General features: G+C 36.6%; 1 protein-coding gene across 8 annotated transcripts in view; it reads left to right on the plus strand.

Annotated features, from left to right (window-relative positions):
- Positions 1 to 12414, plus strand: part of LOC132139620 (disabled homolog 2-interacting protein-like) — a 111187-nt gene that overhangs the window by 58568 nt on the left and 40205 nt on the right. Inside the window, exon 1 of one of the 8 annotated variants that reach the window (XM_059548109.1) lies at positions 1515 to 1681. The exons of the other annotated variants lie outside the window; for them this stretch is intronic. The gene's annotated coding sequence lies outside the window, so the exon portion shown is untranslated. Of the gene's footprint in view, positions 1 to 1514; positions 1682 to 12414 lie in introns of those variants that run through there. 8 annotated transcript variants of the gene reach the window in all.

A 12414-nucleotide genomic window follows, 5' to 3' on the forward strand; every position in this document is an offset into this window, starting at 1 on the left:
TTTTGTGGTGAGTGATTCTAATAAGGCCCCAAAGACGGCTGTTGGGTCCGCTTGGACAAAACTAAATCAGCTGTCTTTATTAAATGTGCAAGCAATAATACTGCTTTAAAATACTGGAGATGCTTTTGAAACTGAAATGTCTCGTTTTCATGCATGCATTCATAATTGTTACAGAGATTAAAAGTGGCATTCTCAAATGGCTAAAACAAATAATTATTATAAGAAATAAACTATGATAACTATTTATTTTAGCCATTTGAGTAAGCAGTTGTTCTTAACACTTGTACAGTTACACAACAGCTAAATTTGATTGGCTAAGAAATGTTTCAAGAGTGCTCATATGCACTTATTGATTGGTTTTAACTACAAACTTAGCTCTTCAAATGAGTGTGTATTAAAATAAATGTTTTAAGTTACATTTTACAGTATTTTAAAGTATGCATTGTGATTTTCTGCACTTCCGTGTTCCATATAGCCTACGTTATACCATTTGCCGTCAATTAGAAATAAATACTTTTATTCAACAAGGATGCGATAAACAGATCAAAAGTAACAGTAAAGACATTTTAATGTTACAAAAGCTTTCAGTTTCAAATAATACTATATTTTTTAATGTTGTATTCATTAAAGAATCCTGGGGGGGAAAAATCTATACGGTAATAGTTTTCATAAAAATAATAGTTTCAATATTGATAATAATGAGAAATGTTTCTTGAGCAACAAATTAGCATATTAGAATGAGCTGAAGGATCATGTGACACTGAAGACTGGAGTAATAACTGACACAGAAATGCATTACATCTTAAAATAGATTCAAATAGAAAAAAAAACAGTTTAATTTTATATTTGAACAAATAGATGCAGCCGTGGTATGCATAAGAGAGTTCTTTCACAAACCTGTAAATGATAGTTTATATATATAGTTTTCATTCTCCCAACTCTTAGCTAAAAAACTTATAATAATTAAAAAAAAAATACATTATGAGCAGGCTCAGACCTGCTGTGAACATTTCAGACTGTTTACATGCTGATTTCTGGGTTTAAGCCTGGAAGATGACTGCTGACAAATCCAGGGCTGCTTCTAAAATTGCTCGTTTTATTTACTATTGGAGCAAATTTTGTTTTGGTTGATTATATGCTGTGTACTCACAGCCATCTGTGAGTATTGATTTGGGATGAAAGGGAATCAATCATCTGACTAACAAAGACATGCATTTGAGGTTCACATTTTTGTGCATTTCTGGTTTTGTCTGCAGGAGAGAGTAAAGCCATTTATATGAGCACACACACATCCAAACTCTGACAGAGAGAGATACAGAGAACAGGGGAAGTAGGGCAGTGGAAAAAATATGCAAGGAAAAGGAGGATGAGTAAACAGTGAGAGCGCAAGAGGGCAGTAGAGAGAGAGAGAGAGAGAGAGAGAGAGAGACAGACAGAGAGAGAGAGAGAGAGAGAGAGAGAGAGAGAGAGATTTTTCTTTGCTCCGCCTTCCCCAGAAAACCGGGAGCGGTTGGGCTGCTCTGCTCTGAGCGAGCAAGAAAGAGGGAAGCACTCAGGTCTGGAAAAGGGAAAAATGGAGCTGTGAGAGCTGCCCAACAGACCCTTCCCCTCCAGAGTTATCTTCTGTCCTCCCTCATTCTCTCCACTGTCCGACTGCTGCGCTGAATTCACATGATGACTGGTGAGTCTGATTCCTGATCCTGAAATATAATGTGATTATGCAAACTAGAAGTCTCAGACACACTACTGTATTCACATGCTGTGGCCTGGGACTGTTTTGTAATGGGTTTTTTATTTTTATTTTTATTTATTTTTTTTATTATTGTTCCTAACGGTGTCTGTTATGGGTGATGTTGGTCACATCAGATGTTCTGGGTCACTGGACTCATGTGGTTAAATTCTGATGCCATTTTATTGTGGAGTCACTGTGGCCAGCAACAGCACATCTGCATTAAGATTTTTCAATGGCTGCATCTATTAAATTAAACTTCAATTTAAAGTTTATCCTGTATGATGGAGGGTGTGTCATTCTTGTAGTAATTCAAATGATTTGTTTAGGATGACGCCTGTTCATCGCAGACTGCCTGTCACTTGTGGTTGTTTCGTTTTTGCTTTTATGATGAGTTGAGGTTATGAACTTCTCTCGACCTGTCAGCTTGTGTGTGTCTGTAATTATATTTCAGTTGAACAGCTGCTCTCATTCATAACACTGAGGCTCACCGTGTCTCAAGAGCTTGTCCACTATCTCATCGCCCTCTCTGGATTTATAGTTTTAAAGATTGATTAATAATTAATTACTTCTCCATACCATGCAAGTGAGTCATACCGCAATTGAATATTAGAAAGTGAAGTTCTGGTTTTGTTTCCTCAAGGAGATTTTTCTGCCTCATTTGAAATGACTGTCATTGGTGGAACCCAATACCTGCATAATATTAGGATTTTAAAGTTGAGTTTTCTAGATATAATAGCTGTATGTTGTCAAATAATTAAGTATCGGGCTAGTGTAGAGACATATTTGCTTGCAAGTCTATCTTGCATATCCGTTTTGTAAGTGTATCACAATTCACTCAAGCCAGTTCTTTATTCATTTATCTCAATCAAAATCATTTTGTCATGGGAAAGCCATTGACATTTATTGGTCAAACCTGGAGTTGATTAATATTAATAGTCATATTAATATTAATATATTAATATTTTTACTTAAGTTAAACTTGTTTTTATTATTCTGTTCTATTCTGTTTTGCACATGTTGCGAATGTAAACATTTTACTGTTTACATTGTACAGTTGATTTAGTTAAATGAAATCATATTTTTTATTTTAATTTAGCTAGGTTATGTATTAAGTTTTCCATAATATTTAATATATATTATATTAAAAACATTTATATTATATCATATTGTAAATGTTTTAAGCGTGCTCTGATCAGGTTTTTTCAATTAGTCAAGGAAGCACTGCCGATATCTGCCGATACGGATACCGATATCTTTGAAGCCTTCTTTTTCTTATGTTGAATTATTAATAGTGATTCTCCAATCAGGATTTTTACAGAAATTTTGCAGACATTTTTCAAAAATATATTATTATCTCACCTAAATGTTGGATGCAGTGCATGCAGAATCAGAGCACAGAGCACAAGCCTGATTCTGTGAGGTGTATGTGAGACGGCTTTGTGTGTGTGCGCTTTGAGTGTGCATGAGTGAGCGCACCGTCTTTAGTATAGCATGCGAGTGCTGAATGCTTTAAACACTGGCAAGACTTTAAAAGAAATGCAAACTATAAACTTTAGTGACGATGCCACACTGCCTCGATTGTGCAAGTGGCAATTCCTGTGTCAGATGTGCAGCGTGCAGTTGCTTGTAGTGCAGATGCGTTGTTGTGGTTTGAAGCCATTTGTGCATTTTTAGATGTTAGATGTTATTTATAAAAAAAATGTACCTCACCTTCAGCATTATAATTATTTTTCCCGTGCCGGATAGAGATTGAGACGGTGCACCCGCATGTCATGCCTCACCTCTTACGGCAGGCGAGTCATCATTTTCAAATCGGCCTTTATAGAGGCCGCCGATCAAACTTCCCAAAGCCATTATCTGCTGCTCCCTAACATTTTTATATATTTAGCAAACTTTAAGAATATAAATCTTTGTGTTGTGTTCCGTTCTACTTTAATTGCATGATAAACACATGGTTAAAAAAACAATCAAAAAGAAATGCATAAGAAATCAGATTGTTTATAGCAATGTACACAGATGGAGAAAATGAAAGCTCTTGTATTATAGCAGAGATTTTGTAAGGAAAGCCAAATTTATTTATTTTACAAACACATCTAAACTGAGTAGAGAGAATGAGAGATGGTGTGAAAAAAGAGCGAGGAATGAGAGGAGAGTGTCTCCTCAGTACCAGCTGTTGTTCAACGTCTCATCAGCTGTGCTGCAACAGAAAATAAAAGACGGATAACAGATTTGATTGGAGGATAAAAAAAAGACAAGAAAAAACAGTGTAGTGTGCGAAAATGTTTTCGAAATTTGCAATAGACTCTGCAAATTAAACCCATCTCTCTTTTCCCCTGCCTGGTTTTCTCTCAGTCACTCTCTAATTGCACTGTCATGACCAATCCCTCATCTATTGATTTAATGTGCGCCTCTGAGGAATGTCTACTGCTCTGCTCTCCTGAGACATTAGGAGGGTGGGTGGTAGGGCATCTTCTCCTAAGGAGAGGGTCACCTCTGAATGCTCTGGATAAAGATGTCTAAGAGGTGAATGCTTCCGAGACAGTTGTATCAGAACAGGAGCAGAAAGGCTCCGTGTTAGTTGCTGGCATAGAAAGCTTGTTTATTTTCTCTCATCTGTGTTGCATGTAGGACACACTCAGAATGGAATGCTACCATATTTGTAAGTGTTATGCATCAAGATAAAAATGGAGGAATCTTAACGAGACTTTTTAGAGCTGTTATTCCTGTCCTATGAGACAGGAGCCTATGTGGCCAGGACAGACAACAAAAGTTAAGGGAACAAGGATGAGAAATGCACAATGTAAAGTCATTCAGGATGCAGACAGTTTTTATTATTTTTACAATTTCCTCAATTTTTTTTCTCTCTCTCTGGAAGAAACCACAGCTTTTTTTTTGTCCTGGAATATCTGCTAGTTAAAGCAATAAATAGTCATCTTATCAATTGTCCAGCTGGAGTCTGAGATAAGTCTGATCTGTACACGACACATCAGATCTTAACCGCATTAATGTGCAGCTTCTCCATAGGTACAGTTCAAGATACACATTTGCCACTGTATACTTGTGTTGTGCTGGCAGTAACGGGCAGATTGTCATAGTCCCTTCACATTGTGTCTTGTCCCTTTAAATGGCGACATGAATAAAATATGTGTGTTCTGTGAGTTGAGAGCTTTTCTCTACAGCTTTGCTGCTTTTTCAATGGTTTTGAGACCCAGATTTTTCAATGAACATCAAATGAAATACCAATGAAATTGAAAAAATAATTGAATAGATAATTGAAGTTCTCAACTATGGAATATATATATATATTATATATATATATATAATCTGTGTATACCTTGCATACTTTTCTTCATGGTTCTCGGGGATGAGGGCATGTGTCACAATCTGTCTATGCTGGCATATGTGTAATTTGGCAAGTGTCTACTAGGGGTGTAACGGTATGCAAAAATCACGGTTCGGTACGTACCTTGGTTTTAAAGTCACGGTTCGGTTCATTTTCGGTACAGTAAGGGAAAGAAATGCAAACATTAAACAGCAGGTTGTTTATTACTATACACTTTTTTAAAAATACTTTTTAATAAAATATATATAAAATAAAAAAGAATAAGAAATAAAATACTGCTGCAAAGTTCTCCACTAAATAAAATACTTTCAGTCTCAAACCAATATCATATAATAAAATATAATGAAAAATATAAATAAATAACTATGATTACAGTGCAGCATTACCAATCCCAGCTTGTAGGCCTGCTTCACCAGAACCGTGCCGTGCCTGCTGCTGTAGGTGACAGGGAGACCGCCGACAGACCAGGCTCTTGTCTTCATGACAACAATATCTATACTTCATGTTGAGCATAAATATAAAGCCTACTGATAAAGGACACCGTCAACAGTATTGACGGCAAAATAGACTATGTTTGACAGGTGCAATATTTGAAAATTGATCATTATTAATTTATTTTTTAAATTACATTTATATCAGAATTTATGTCAACCTATAGACTTTCAAACATCAAAGAGTCATGAATTAATATGTATTTGTGTACAAAATGACATATAAACATATTTTCCTATTCTATTTTGCCTGTAAACGCTTTCAACACGCTTGCGTGTCGCGTGACAAATAGGCGTCAGTTCTATTTCTAGCATGCACGCGTTTTACGCGCGGTGCGCGTCTCACGCAGGCAGTCTGCAAGCTCTAACCTGTCAACATGGGAGCCGAATTAAAAACGTACACGCCACGCAGCTGAGACGCTTGCGCCACGCATCCAGTGTGTCGCAGGCCTTAGAATCAGCTGCAGCGCGATTTGCGCTGAACGCGGAGACTTCCGCCACTTAATATGTTCGTTTGGAAACACGAAAATGTACTTATGTTCCACGCACAAAATATTGCATTCCGTCATTCAATACACACGTGGACCATACCAAAAGCCCTGTACCGAAACGGTCCGGTACGAATACACGTACCGTTACACCCCTAGTGTCTACCAAGTGACAAATTAATATTGTGTGCCAAAATATTAACAACAACAGATATTGGAAGTGTTTCTCCCCTCTTTCAAATGTGTATATGCTTATTTAGCTACCTTAACTATGCACAATTCTAAGGTTAGTTTCACTTCATTATTTGCATTTAGCATCATTGTTTTTCCCTGATATCTGTGAACAGACCTGTGACCCATTTTTGGTCCCGCTGTTTGATATCCAGAGCTGTTACAGGAAGCCACGTCACAAATGACCAGCTTTCAGTGGAATATTTACTCCAATTCATCAATAATCCAATCACTTGCACCTCTGGGAATGGATGTCTTTGCATGTAATGACCTTTATGTAGATTTTTGGTCTGTTCTGTCAGGTGTATGAATGTGTGTGTGTGTGTGTGTGTGGGTGTACACATGTGTTTTGTCATGTTATTTTCTCCTTTGGCCTAGTGTGCGTAAGCGGCTTTTCCAGGCGGGTAGATAGAGGGATGGATGGTTGAACAAGGGAGGAGGAGTGAGGGATGAGAGATGAATAGATGGATGGATGGATGGATGGCATAGTTTATGGCCTGGCTTGGGCAGGGTGGCCGACTGCGGTTATGTAATTCTTAAATTTCACACACAAAAAAGAGAGAGAGTAGAGACAAATGCAGAGAAATGCTATACAATTGTGACTATTTCCGTCTCATCAGTTTCAGTTTTTGTGTTTTATTGACTTGGCAAAACATTTGTAGAATGTAAAGGAAAAATGGAGTTGCTATTTATTATTTATATAATGTTAAATATATAAATGTGGGGTGGTGATGGCGCAGTGGATAAGACAAATGCACTTGGTGTGAGAGACCCAGGTTCGACCCGGGTTCGAATCCACTGTGAGACAGCAATGTGTCCCTGAGCAAGACACTTAACCCCTAGTTGCTCCAGAGGCGTGCGACCTCTGACATATATAGCAATTGTAAGTCGCTTTGGATAAAAGCGTCAGATAAATGTATTGTATTGTATATAATTATCTTATCAATTAAACTATTTTATAATAATATATGTTACACAATTTGAGTTTTTGATTTTGTGAGTTTTATTTAGTGTGTTAGTATTCTGTTGGCCAGTGCTGCAAGTTTACACACACACACACACACACACATACACAATGGATGTGAAATCCATGCAGGGAAATAATCAGCTACTAATCCTTATGTACATTCCTAATTGTGTGAAATTCCTATTGAAATTACTGGATTTCACAGCGCACACACTCCTCGCAGGGATACTATTAAAACATCAAGTTTGACATGAATTATAATGATGAAATTAATAAAAATAACATTAATAATAAAAAATAGTTGACAAAATATTCAAATGGTAATAATAAGAGCAACAGTCAAGGGCCTACTCAGATCACTCACTGTCCATCATGTCTTCAGCGCTGGCTGTTTTGTCTTCATATTCTATGCTGGAGTTCATCAAAGCATGCTGGTACCAAAGCCAGTTAAACAGACAAGTACAGTGCATGCTCACAAGTCAAGTATAAAAATATAAGCTTCTACAGAAGTCAGTCTCCTGTCTTTATATAAAAAAGCATCATGTATAAAAAATGAAATCCACCTCTGTCATGTCTGTTCTCTCTACACTGTAAGTCCTGTTCTTGTTGAAGGTCAGTGAGGACTTCATGCATCAACCTCATCAAGTTCTGCTTCTCTCTCTCTCTCTCTCTCTCTCCTCTCTCTTTATTTATGTTCCCATTTTATGTTTTCATGAGCATGAAAGAACTTGTCTGGAATGTTTCCTTCCCAAGGTTGCATGTTTGTGCATGTGCTTTGTTTTCATCCATGGAAAAAATATTTCAGAGGAAAGTGTTTCAGAAAAAGAAATCACTGAAGTGTGCAAAGAAAAAACTTTCTTTGATTATACATTAATTTGATACTCAATGTAAACAAATTTACACATGTACACAAATGAATGATTCACAATAGCAAGGGAAAACAACAAGCACTTTTATTTAAACATATATATAATCATATCATATCAGTCTGACAACTGTAATCAGTTATGTGATTCTTTCTGTAGTTATTCTATATGTAAATGATGATTTCCCAGTATGAAGACCAGGGTCATAGATTTATGTTCCATAATCTCTTTTAGTTTGACAAGTGATTGAGTGTGTGTGTCTGTTTATTTATGTGTGTATGAAACAAGGAAGTGGCTAATCCAGAACAACCTTTGGTTAGCCTTTAACCAGATGCCCAGTAAACAATAAGGGCTCAACTGTTTTCTTGCAATAAGACTAAGGCGTATGTGTGTGTATGTGTGGTATTTCCTTATTCAGACAGGGTTCGTTCAGGACAAGGCTAATTTGTTTGCTGTTTAGCACATTTAGCCCATTTCTCTTGAGAATGACAAGTCCCTCAGTCTTTCGTTGTGTTGAATTTTCCCACCATCCTTCACTCTCTGTTTTCCATCCTGGCATCAACTGCATCTTTATTTCCTTTTTATATGCATATGGAGAGGCTGTATATGCCTGTGCGTTTTTCTGTCATGACATAACTGTGAAATCGTCCATTTGGCCCGTGTATTCATGTTAGATGCGAGGGCAGGAGATTGTGTGTAAAGAGTTTGAATGAAAGCTGAATCATATCCTCCCTCTCTTGCTCCAAGTATCCACCAAGTATTGTTTGATCTCCAAATATAAAACATTTAATATTAAGTCAACTTCAACCATGCAAATATAAATAAATAAATGTTTGCTGTCCCTATCAATTAAAATAAAAAATGTCCATGTACACGTTGATGGTTATTTTAATGGAATTGCATTGTAACAAAAATGTAAATATATGCTCTGCTCTGTTTTCTATCCATCAGTGGCTCCTTGGCCTAAAAATATGGAAGACCTCCGGGCTATTGTGTTAGTGCTAACTGAAACACCTGCTAGTTATGAATCTTTTCTATGAAAATATCCAACTAGTGTCAGTTGTGTAAGTGTGTTTGACTCCCCCAAAATATTGAACGTCTGAATGGACTTTTGACTCCTTCAAACATTATTTTGTCTCGCTGTGCCTTTCCCTCCTCTTGTTCCGCATATTTTAGTCTTGATGTCAAGTCCTTTTTTGCTAGGCACACAATAATAGATCAGTGAATGCTTTATGTCCTGGACCCTGCACACTTCCTTTTTTTCTGTTACAAATCTATGTCTATAATGTCTAACTTTAGCTAATAATTCGTATGCTGTAGAAGAATTAGCTACATAATTTGGGATAATACAACTAAACATGCTTAGTAAATGATTGGGAAGATTGAAACTTTGAAAGAGGCATGTGATGTGACACTGGAAAGTTCAAATTTGATCGAGTTTGATGTGGGGAAGGGAGCACTATGTGTTTAAATAGGGCATGTGAGTGAGGAGGTGTGTTATCAGTTATCCCACGGGAAGTTCCCTCTCCAGCATGCAGTGCAAAAGCCAAAGATCCCACAGAATTCCCCTTAACGGTGCATGTAGCAGATCGGAGAAACAGAAATGTGCTTGCATACAGTAGTGGCATGAGAATGGATTGATGGAGCTGGGTTTCCTCACAGTTCAATGTAAGTGAATCTATCTATTCTTTAGGCTTGGGATTTGAGCTTGTTTTGAATACTGTCCAGTGTTTTATGAAATTCTGTATATGAATGGTTTTGAAATTAAATTTATGATATGGTTTATAGCTCATTTTAGTGGCTGCATTTTGGTTTTCATAAACTGTTACCTTTGTTCATCTGGTTTAATAAAAAAATATTTATTAGGTCTATCTTTTATGCGTAAAATGTGTTTTAAAGCACATTAAGAGTGGGCAAGGAAACCGTTACATTTGAGCTACAAAAGTGCCTCTATGTAAACTGCTTATATTCAGTAAAGAAATACTTATTTGAAAGCAGCCTACAATATCTTCCTTATCAAACTGTAATATCATATTGCTGGTGTCATTTGCCCTAAACACTGTTTGCATTTTATTTTATTTTCTATTTTTAATAGATGTCTGATAATTAAATGTGAAATTTTTTTTTAGATGTTCATTCATATTTGTGCATGTCATTCTGTCAATGAATTTCTTTTTTTTTCTGTCTCTTACCTCAAACAAATATTTTAGGTAATAAAATATTAAATATTCAGTTTGGGGAAATGAATGTGATAATTTTGGAATGAATTATTGACAGTCACATTGTTGAACCACAAATGTGAATATAGGCTGGTTACTGTACTGTGCTCCTTCAGTGTGCTTCCCGTTTAGGGTCAGATTTCAACTGTTTATTGATTTGAACCGCTGTTACCCTTCATCACATACACGTGCAGTACAGAAAAGATTTACTGCCTGATTACGATTTACACACCATCCAAATGACAGCTAAAAACAGGATAGATTTATCGAATGTTTTTATTTTCATCTTCACTAAATGTGATGATTTGAAGTGCCGTAGATCATTGTGGGCTGTGGGCTTTTTTTGGTGGGCTAAAATTGTACCTGTCGGCTAGTTGCCATGGAAACACTCACCTTTCCATAGTTGCGGTCCATTCAAGGGTAGAGCCAAACCCAAGCAACGAAACAGCCTAGGACATTGATCTCTCTCTCTCTCTCTCTCTCTCTCTCTCTCTCTCTCTCTCTCTCTCTCTCTCTCTCTCTCTCTCTCTCTCTAAATGGGAACACCGTGATGACAGCAAAGCCTCAGGCTGCATGATTAATCATATACTGTATTAATTGACATTTTAGCCATTGCAGAATGCTGTGATACAAGGCTGTTTTATTGTCTTCAGTGTCTTATGAAACTTCATCAAATTTCTTTTTTAAAAATGAGCCTAAACCATAGAATTTATATTACATTTTATAAATGTAATATAATTTAATATGTGTGTGTGTTTGTGTGTGTGTGTGCGTGTGTCCTGGACAGTTTATAAAGCCTGTTACATTGTCACCTCTAACACTTGTCACTCTGTCAGCTGTGACATCACTCTTATCAGTGACCTCACATAACTTATCATTTATCAGACCAGAGAAATGTCATTATTGTGAGTGTAAAGATACGTACATGTGTGGCTGTACGGTGCCATTTCAGTCTCCAGCCACCGTGCTAGATGTGTTTGTGTGCTCATGACCTTCACTTTTGGCTTCTGTGTGAGCTCCATACAACCACACTCCATGCATTTGAAAAGAGCCTGTGATGTGTGCTCTGAAAGGCTGAATTGTGTACCAAGCAGTGTGTGTAAGAGCTGTGATGGCCTGTGTGTTTGGGGGTATATCCCTGCACATCATCCTGTTTTCTTTCTCCTCCCATTTCTTTCATGTCCGTGTTCAAGGTTGCTTTGATTTGTGAACTATTTTGTTGTAAGTGAAGTGTTTCTGCCCTTGCTAAGGTCATTGTGACAATATTATGAGTGCAGGGGATGACGAGTTTCTTGATGAATTGAAATGTGCAAAGCACATTTGGTTTTTTGTTATCTTTTCCACATTATGCATCCCTGAACAGTTCAATTGTAAATCCATACTTGCAATTAGAGATGGATCTTTAGCAGATGTTCCTTACACTGATTAATCCAAGTTGTACAATTTCTGACTTCAGTGTGGGATCAGCTGGGCTTCAAAGTTGAATTAGCTTGGCTTCTGTTTTCAGTGTCTACAAAACTGGCCCTATCGGTTTCCCAAAAACATACTTGGCATGATAGGAAAAGGCCACTTAACTCATTCTACTGGGAGGTCAATGGAGAACTGGGGTTTGTTGCAAGAGTACATTTCATTTAATTGCTACTTATTAGGGATGCACAATAACAGTTGTTAACAGCCAATGTTCTTTCTTTCTTTCTTTCTTTCTTTCTTTCTTTCTTTCCCTCCATCGTATCAGTCGATATTGGATATATGGATAATTGTTCATACTCATTTCTTCTGTTTAAATATCTTCTTCACCATCTAATGTGAAGACTTATCCTTAAAAACACTAAATTTAATAACACTATTAAATGTAATCTTTAGCCAATCTTGATAAATATATATCAATTTTTGCATACTTTTCATTATAATGTTGTGTTGCCTAAATATATACAGTACAGAACAAAAGTTTGGAAACATTACTATTTTTAATGTTTTTGAAAGAAGTTTCTTCTGCTCATTAAGCCTGCATATATATGTTCAAAAATACAGAAAAAAAAATTAATATTGTGAAATATTATTACAATTTAAAATACTT

Source organism: Carassius carassius, chromosome 4 (genome assembly GCF_963082965.1).
Source record: "Carassius carassius chromosome 4, fCarCar2.1, whole genome shotgun sequence".
NCBI lineage: Eukaryota > Metazoa > Chordata > Actinopteri > Cypriniformes > Cyprinidae > Carassius > Carassius carassius.